We start from the raw sequence: 8,909 nt of genomic DNA, 5'->3' as shown, positions 1-8,909 counted from the left end.
AATGATAAAGACAAGATCTTAGCTGTAGTAAGCCCATCATTTATGAGAAAATTACAGAAATCCAGCCAATTAGTAATGCAGGCTTCAATTATAGTATTGCCAGAGGGAATAGAAAAGAAATGTTATAAAGGTGACCAAGGGGAAAAAGTCCTATCAGGATCTAGCACTTCATAATAGGAGCTGTGTGAGGTACAAAAATGAATTAGATATTTTTCTAGACTTTAGTTAATCAGCAATGATACTAAACACTTTACAGTGATTCAATCTTTAAATCTGCAAACGATTCCATAAGGAAAGTAATCTTGTCATTCTCACATTATGAAAGAAGCCATCAAGCATAAGAAACTGAAGTCCTTTACACAGAGATGCACTGGTAAGAGTGGCAGACTGAGATATTTATTTGAGGTAGCCACCTTGGTTTGATGCTCATCACTTTAAGAAAAAAAAATAGTCCAAGCAAAGCAGGGCATTGAATTGGGTCAGGAAAGCAGAGAAAGGCCTGTGAGATAAGCAATTTCTCACAGAAGGCACTTTGTTGTCCTGAAAAACATAACAGAATGATGTGGGAAGACAAAAAAACAGAAACAGCAGCAGATACATGGACTGGATATTCTCAGTATGGTGAGTTTTTTCATGAAGATTCAAAATAGTTGAGCTATTAGAATAAAGACAATTAGTAAAGATTTTAGTGTTTCTCAAGAACTTCCCTCTCTCTTGAGTTTCAAAGTCTCTTTAAGTTTCACTAACTCTCCTTAAATGGGATAGCAGCTAATGTTAAAAACAAAATTCTCAGCAAATTCCAAAATAGTTTAAAGCTTGATTATACATTAATTTCATCTGTATTACATTCCTACATTTATAAAAACCTTGCAGAAAAAAGGTATAAATGAAAAATTTGAGAACACACTATCATTGATACTAGACACAAAATACTGTCCTTTGCTACACATTTTATCTCTTCTTTAATGACATCTCCAGAAAGGCTTTACCTGTCATTACCTGATGGATATGGCATGCAAATGATTTAGCGAGATAAATTTTCCTTTTACCCAAGAATCTGGAACTCATGGCTATCCAGTAAAAGCAGATGCAGGAAGTATGAATATACAAAGATTGTAGAAAAAGGGGTGGGAGGTGAAAACACTGTACGAAAAATGTGTTTCTGACATTGAATTTCCTCCAAGAGGCTGAAAATAACCGAAACATTGAAATATTGTGACACTAATTTGATCTATCTGGGAGAACAGGTTGAGCTTATTATCCATCTACCTCCTTAGCCAGAATGTACTGAACTTATTATTTCAAGAAGACCTAAACTGACACCCCTGTAGGACAACTCCAGTGGATTCAAAATAAACAGTGAAGGGTACAGGAAGAAAGGAGAGATCAGAACGTTACTCCATTATGAGACTGATCATGGGAACACTTTGAAAATAAAAAATTGGAAGAAACTAGATCATAAAATTGCATAGTCAATATATTTGTTATCGATAACGTGTTTTTGGTCCTTATTTTTTGCTTGTTTGTATTTTAATGGATTAAACATTTCTATGATTTCTTTCAGTTTTGAATAGGTCCTCCTCACACACAGAAGATGAACACACTGGGCTCTTGGCCTGGCTTTGTTTTCTGATTAACTCCGATTGCTGCTATTGAATGGGCCATGCATCAGCTCCTCGGACATCCAAAGGTAACATATTACGAGGTATGTATTTACTCAACATATACGCTTGGCTTTCACTTAATTTGCTCAATTGACCAATAGTCCATATCTACATCTCCGATTAGTAAACCACTGAGAACATTTGCTTCTTCCCATTATTCCCTCTCCCGACTGTCTCCTTCAAATATCCATCCTTCCTTCCTTCCTGCTTCTCCCTTTCTCGCTTCTCTCCTTTCCGTTCTTGTTTCTTTCCTTCCTTCCTTCCTGCATGTAGGAAGGAAAAATGCTATCAGTGCTCTTTCTTAGGCAATACCCAATTACTTGCTGGTTTATTCTGGATTGTTGAACACCATTGCTAGTCTAAGACCTAGATAATCTCTTCATTATTTCTTATATATAAGGCAGTAATATCAACAGAAAACATTTATGGTATATATCGATTGTATACTTCAATGGAGAGAAGGAGGAGTTCTCCTTGAAAGTCAAAGAAATCAATAGATCAAATTTCATTTCTTCCTGCATTTCATTTTGACCTAGGATACAGCTGACATTTTGACAGCAGAGAGCTGTGGAGGAAGCATCCCACCTCAGCTGCTGCAGTATTGAACACTGGATGGATTCTACGTCTCCTCTCTACATCTGGATTCCTAAATATTGACTGGAGGGGGCATGGAGGAAATTTTGTTTGCTGCAGCTCATCCTACAGTTCATTAGCACCTTAGTGACTCATAATCTCACTTCATTGAATGTGTGTATTTGGTAGAGTCAGCTTTCCTTTTGAAATACCTTCAGTAATAACCACAGTCCCTTTCAGGATGGTGCTTCACGTAGGTTGTGCTGCAGTAGGCAAGGGGACCCTTAGTGCTTTAATGTAAAATGAGCAGCCCAGGGTCCTCCGGGGAGTTCAGATTAAGATACACAAGCTTTTATCTCATTCCATGAAATTTAACCTCAAACTCGCAGCATAGTTTTTGGGAGCTCATTTCTGAAGAGACTTAATGACTTGCCAATTTTAGAAAAAGGCCTATAATTTATATTTGAACTAATAATTTCATATTATCAATGAAGACAATATGGTGAGAATAAACACATCAATAGGAAATAAAAGCAATGATTGGTGATCCCCTCCAGACATTGTGTAATGAGTTATGAAAAATATAGTTATCACTCAAATGCATAAGCACTTACAACGCAGTAGCTCATAATATGTAAAATGATCAAATCTGAATACTAGATTATTCTATGCCTTTTAGTGTACATTCAGTTTCATTATAAATATTACCTCTTTAGTTAAATCCTCAAATTAAAGGAAATGTAACAAAATCAAAATTGCCGGCCCTAATTCAGAAACTCAAAATGATATTCAAGGTCTTTGGAATTTTTTGAATTCCTAGTAACATTAAGAAAACATTTTACTCTCTTGGTCAGTAATATTCCTAATTAAACTTAATGCTTGAATTCAGTGACCTCCAAGACAATCAACATTTATCAAGTAAAATTTTTCTGGGAAACTATCTTCTTTTTTATTTTTCCAGTAGTAGTTGATGGAGGCAAAATATACCAACCCATTTTAGTATAACTATGAGTAGGCTCAGATTTCAAAAATTTTGCACAATAAATGCTAGTTTATTTCTGTTTCTGTGACCACCTTTAAGTACCTTCATCTTTACACTATTTATATATTGTAATATATTCTTCAGAGTCAGTATATTCGACCTATTTCAATTTTACCTTTTTACCTACATTTATTCAAACTGTATTCTAGGGATGTCACTAAGATTTCTGGGTATATATAATCATTATTTCATGCAATCACTTTAATTCAGGGCCTAAGTCAAATACCAAGGGGAGAAGATGCCTCATGTTTAATGATATGACGCAGAATATATTGAGTACATTTAGTAATATACAGATGGCTTTTTGTTGGTAATGGTTTGGTTGTGCGTTCATTAAGTGGATATTCAACATCAGTCTGCTATGTACAAGACACTATTTATGAGATCAAAATCAGAGGAAGTGATACAAAGGAAGTCCCTGAAACTGCATATATATATATATATATGGAAAACTTCATGGATATATAGGGCCTTGTGAAATACCAATGTTCTGTTAAAAGCAACCATGAAATTAATTAAAACATACAAAAAAAATTACACAGACTATAACAAATATCTAGTTGAGAATAGCAGAAAGCTACAGATATAATAAGAACTCCATGGGGGGGGGGGGCGCTGTTGCATAACAAGTGGGGCTGCCACTTGCACTGCCAGCATTCCAGTGACTAAAAGTGGGCTCCAGTGACTTAGTCACTGCTGCTCCACTTCCAATCCAGCTCTGATATGGCCTGGGAAAGCAGTAGAAAATGGCCCAAGTGCCTGGGCCCATGCAACCACATGGGATATCTGGAAAAAGCTCCTGGTTCCTGGCTTTGGATTGGTGCAGCCACTAGGGAGTGAACCAGTGGATGGAAGATTTCTCTCTCTGCCTCTGCCTCTCTGTAACTCTGCCTTTCAAATAAATAAATAAATCTTAAACAGCAAGTCCATGGACTGAGATTTCAGAAATGGAAGCATCTGTGAAGATAGTCTGAAGTTATTTTCCTATTACAGAGAGAGGCAGAAAGCTAAGAAGTCACCCACTGAGAACAGTTGCTAGAACTCATTACACAGTACATGCTTTTGGCAGAGACTTTGGAAGGTGGGCTCAAGGTCACAGTTGGTGGCCCTGTTGGTACACTGACCACATCCTGGGGCAGCAGAGATTGGAGAGCTAAAATGCTAAGGAGAATGGATCTTTAAAAAATTGAACTGCTAGTCAACAGTCTTTTGAGAAAAATAACAAAATTCTATATTCATCAAAATATAGGGGCTGTTGGGGGCCAGCGTTGTGGTGTGGTGGTTAAATCATGGTCTGCAGTGCCAGCATTGGTGCTGGTTCGAGTCCTGGCTGCTCCACTTCTGATCCAGCCCCCTGATAATGTCCTGGGAAGGCAATGAAAGATGGTCCAAGTCCTTGGGCCTCTGAACCTACATGGGATACCCAAAAGCAGCTCCTGGCTTCAGCCTGCCTCAGCCCTGGTGGTTTCAGCCATGTGGGAAGTGAACCAGCGTATAAAGAACTGTCACTCCTCTCCCTCTCTGTAACTCTTTCAAATCAATAAATAAAAATAGTGACTCAAAAAATATAGGGGCCCTGAAGAGAATTCTAGAGCATCTAAAAGCATCTAGACAGAGTGCCAGGTTTTAAGAGGAGGAGACAAAGCTGCAGAGACAATCAGCCATTACTCTGCACAGTCTCCACTTGATTAATAAAGCAGTCTCCAATTTTTTAAAATCACAAATTGGAAGGCAAACTCCTCTCTGAATGAAGATATCCTCAACATGTAGTATTCACACAAAACTTCAGATTTAACCCATAATTCCCACCCATATCATCACAAAGGAAATTTGGAGCAGGTGTTGTACAGAGGGTTAAGCTGCTGCTTGCAATGCCAACATCCCATATGAACATCAGTTCGGGTTACATCTGCTCCACTTTCGATTCAGCATCCCAATGATTTGTCTGGGAAAGCAGGGAAGATAACCCAAGCTTGGGCCCCTGCACACATGTGGGAACTCCAGATGGAGCTCAGGCTCCTGATTTTGGCCTGGTCCAGGCTCAACTGTTATAGCCATTCGAGAAGTGAACCAGCAGATGGAATTGTGCTCTTTCTCTATTTCTCTCTAACTCTGCTTTTCAAGTAAATAAATACATCTTTTAAGAAAGTATAAGTGGGTCTGGCACTGTGGCATAGCTGGTAAAGCCACTGCCTGCAGTGCTGGGATCCCATATGGGCACCAATTAGAGTTCCAGCTGCTCCACTTCCGATTTTGCTCTCTGCTATGGCCTGGGGAAGCAGGGGAGGATAACCCAAGTGCTTGGGTCCCTGCACCTGCTTGGGAGACCGGGAGGAGGCTCCTGGCTTCAGATTGGCACAGCTCTGGCCATTGAAGCCATCTGGGGGGTGAATCAGTGTGTGCAAGACCTTTTACTCTCTCTCTGCCTCTCCTTCTCTAACTCTTTCAAACAAATAAATAAATCTTAAAAAAAAAAAAAAAGAAAGCATAGGCAACGTGTCTAAAACCTAAGAGAAATAACAGAGCAAATCAACAAGTGTTCCAGACACTGGATGTAATGATGAATGTCTGTACAAATATGATTACTCTTAAGAATATAAAAATGAAGATAGATGAATTATGAAGAATTTAAACATAATTTTACCTTTAAAAACAAATATGTATTTTAGAATGAGTTTGTTGAATTATTTTGATTCAAAAGCATTCAAACATATCAATCTTAAAAACAAATCTATAAGATTTTAAAAACACATATAATCATTAAGTATCTATTAATTAAAACTGTTTAGAAACTGACAACAAATATGATCAAGGAAATCTACCTAAAATCTATTTGTGATAACACACAAAATGGAAATAAGTCAATGATATCCTCTCAATACTCTTGTAAAACATTGTATTATAAGTCTTATGCATTGCAATAAACCATGAAAGAAAACAAATCTATTTTAAAAGCAATAGAATATTATCCATTTTAATGATACTATACCTAGATAGAAAATTGTAAAAGATCTACATACAATGTTACTGATACAAATGAAAGATATTTTATGGTTATAATTTACAAGTTAATTATTCAAATATTACACATGTACATAGTGGTAATCAACAGTTAGAAATTAATGTTTTTATTTGTATTAATTATTTCAATTTATTTTAAAAGAAGAATAAGACAGACAGAAATCTGATCTACCGTTTCACTCCCCAAATACCTACAAAAGCTAGGACCAGGCCAGGCCAAAGCCAGGGGGCTAGAATTCACATCAAGGCTGTCACACGAATTGTAGGAATTAAAATCATCACCTGCTGCCTCCTAAAGTATGCATTAGCAGGAAGTTGGAGGCAGAACTGGGACTTGAACCCAGAAACTCCCATATGTGGAGAGGGGAGAAGGGAGAGGTAGACATCCCAAGTGTCATACCCACCACTGGACCAAAAACACCTGTGCAAGAAAATTTGTTTTTGCTAAGTATTGATTATTTTTAATTTATTTTGATTTTTAAGATATTGAGGTACAATTCACATCCCCATACAATTTACTCCTTTAATTTGTACATTTTAGTGGTATTTAATATATTCATAACGTTGTCCAACCATCACTACTATCTAATTTTGGAACATTTTTATTACCCAAAAAGAAGTCCTTTTTACCTGTCATACCCCATTTCCTTCTAACCCCTTGTGAACAGTAATCTACTTTCTGTCTGTATGGATTATCTATTCTAGACACTTTCATTAAATAGGATTATATAATCCGTGCCCATATGCATCTGATTTCTTAACTCAAAAAAAAACCTAAAAGATATACTCCAATAAAAACTAACAAATTTCATGCTGGATTTGTATAATGAAAACCACAAAACAGTGTTATAAATAATCTAAGACTATCTAAGCAAATGAACAGATACACTAAAAATTACCACATGCAAGGTTGTTTTCTTCCCAAACTAACCTATGGATTTAGTGTAGTCCCAGTCAAACACCAGGCAAAGCTTATTTTAGTAATAAACTAGTTTATTGTAAGTTGCTTTTGAAAAATCGGTAATTTTAAACAGCCAGAACAATCTTACAAATAAAGATCAAGAGCTGGTGTTGTGGTATGTGGGATAAGCTGCTGCCCTCTAAGCCATCATTTCATGTCAGAATGCTGGTTCAAGTCTTGTCTACTCTGCTTCGTGCTAATGTGCTTTAGAGGGCAACAGAGAACGGCCCAAATATTTGGGTACCCCCTACCGGTACAAAAGTGAGAGAGTGAAATGAAATTCCTAGTTCCTGGCTTCAGCCTGGTCTAGATCCAACTGTTGGAGCCATCTGGGGAGTGAACCAGTGGATGAAAATCTGTCTTTTAAACAAATATTAAAAAATATAAGCAAATTTGGAAAACATCATTTTAAGGCTTATGAAAGTTACATTAATAAGATATAGACATTATAGATAGTGTTTTATATTTTTGGCAGAGATAAGACAATCATAAAATTTTAGATATCAAAATAATTAGAGGAAATATTGCAATGTTCAGATAATGGGGAATTCAGAGTTGCTAAGAAGCTAAATCTTTACTCATGGATTTATAGAATCAACTTACTTCCGTTCAAAAATCCCAGTTTTTATCATTGGGTTTTTGTTTTACATTTGTATGGGATTATAACAAGGATTCAATATTCAAGGCAATTTTAAAGAGGAAAGAATTAATCAGCAGAACTACACGTGACATAATATTTAAAATGTTAATTAAAGCTGTAGAAATATAGCCAAATGAATATTTTTATTATAGACTATTAATAGAACATAGCCACTGTTCCACGTAATATAAACATGTCAGTGAAGAATGAATGGGCTTTTTATTAAATAGTGTTGAGAAAATTGAATTTCTACCCTACTGAACATCTTACGTAAAAATCTATTTCAGGTGGATTATAAACATATATATATATATATATGTATACACACACACATACATAAATGTTCAAGGTTAATAAAGCTTTTAGATAAAAAAAGAAATATTTATGATCAACTTGTCAGACTTCATGGGAAAATTTTAAAATGCTAACACAAGAAAAAAGTGGAGGTTCAAAGGAACTTTATTAAATGTAATAAACATCAAAATACAACATTAAGAAATGAGAAAGTACGTCACAGGATTAGAAGAATCATGTTTGTACAACATACAGATAAATAGTGTGAGATTATGAAGAGAAAGCCTGGCGTGAACATTTGTCCTAGAGATTAAGGTGCCTGTGTCCCTCATTGGAATGTTCGTGTTTGATAAGCAGATCTGTTTAGGTCTCCTGCTGATGTAGACCGTGGGAGGCAGAAGCAGTGGTACAAGAGGTTCTCTGGCTACCCATATAATAGACTGGAGTTGTGTTCCTAGCTCCCAGCTGTGGCCTCGCCTACTTTCAGCTACTGTGGACATTTGTTGAGTGAACAAGTGGAAGGAACCACTCTTTTTTTCATTCCATCTCTCTGCCTCCAAGAAATAATTTTTAAAAATAACTTTAAAAAAATCTTAAGAATTGGTATGTAAATGTGGTCTGGTCAGTCGATAAGTGGGGACCCATTTAATAAAGTAATTCATAAAACAGGGTGTACAAATAGCCAGAAGGCATATTAAAAACAGGTTGTCAAAA

The 8,909-nt window shown here is 36.3% G+C and overlaps 1 long non-coding RNA gene across 1 annotated transcript; it reads left to right on the top strand.

The window, feature by feature from the left end:
• Nucleotides 1–493: 493 nt before the first annotated feature.
• Nucleotides 494–8,296, top strand: LOC138847179 (uncharacterized). The gene is made up of 3 exons (XR_011384825.1): nucleotides 494–621; nucleotides 1,565–1,705; nucleotides 2,201–8,296. It is a non-coding gene; the product is annotated as an uncharacterized lncRNA (long non-coding RNA).
• The last annotated feature ends 613 nt before the right edge of the window (nucleotides 8,297–8,909 follow it).

The sequence above is a fragment of the Oryctolagus cuniculus genome, chromosome 20, assembly GCF_964237555.1.
Source record: "Oryctolagus cuniculus chromosome 20, mOryCun1.1, whole genome shotgun sequence".
Classification (NCBI taxonomy): Eukaryota; Metazoa; Chordata; class Mammalia; order Lagomorpha; family Leporidae; genus Oryctolagus; species Oryctolagus cuniculus.
The sequence above is the reverse complement of the archived record's forward strand: the minus strand, read 5'-3'. Positions and strand labels throughout refer to the sequence as shown.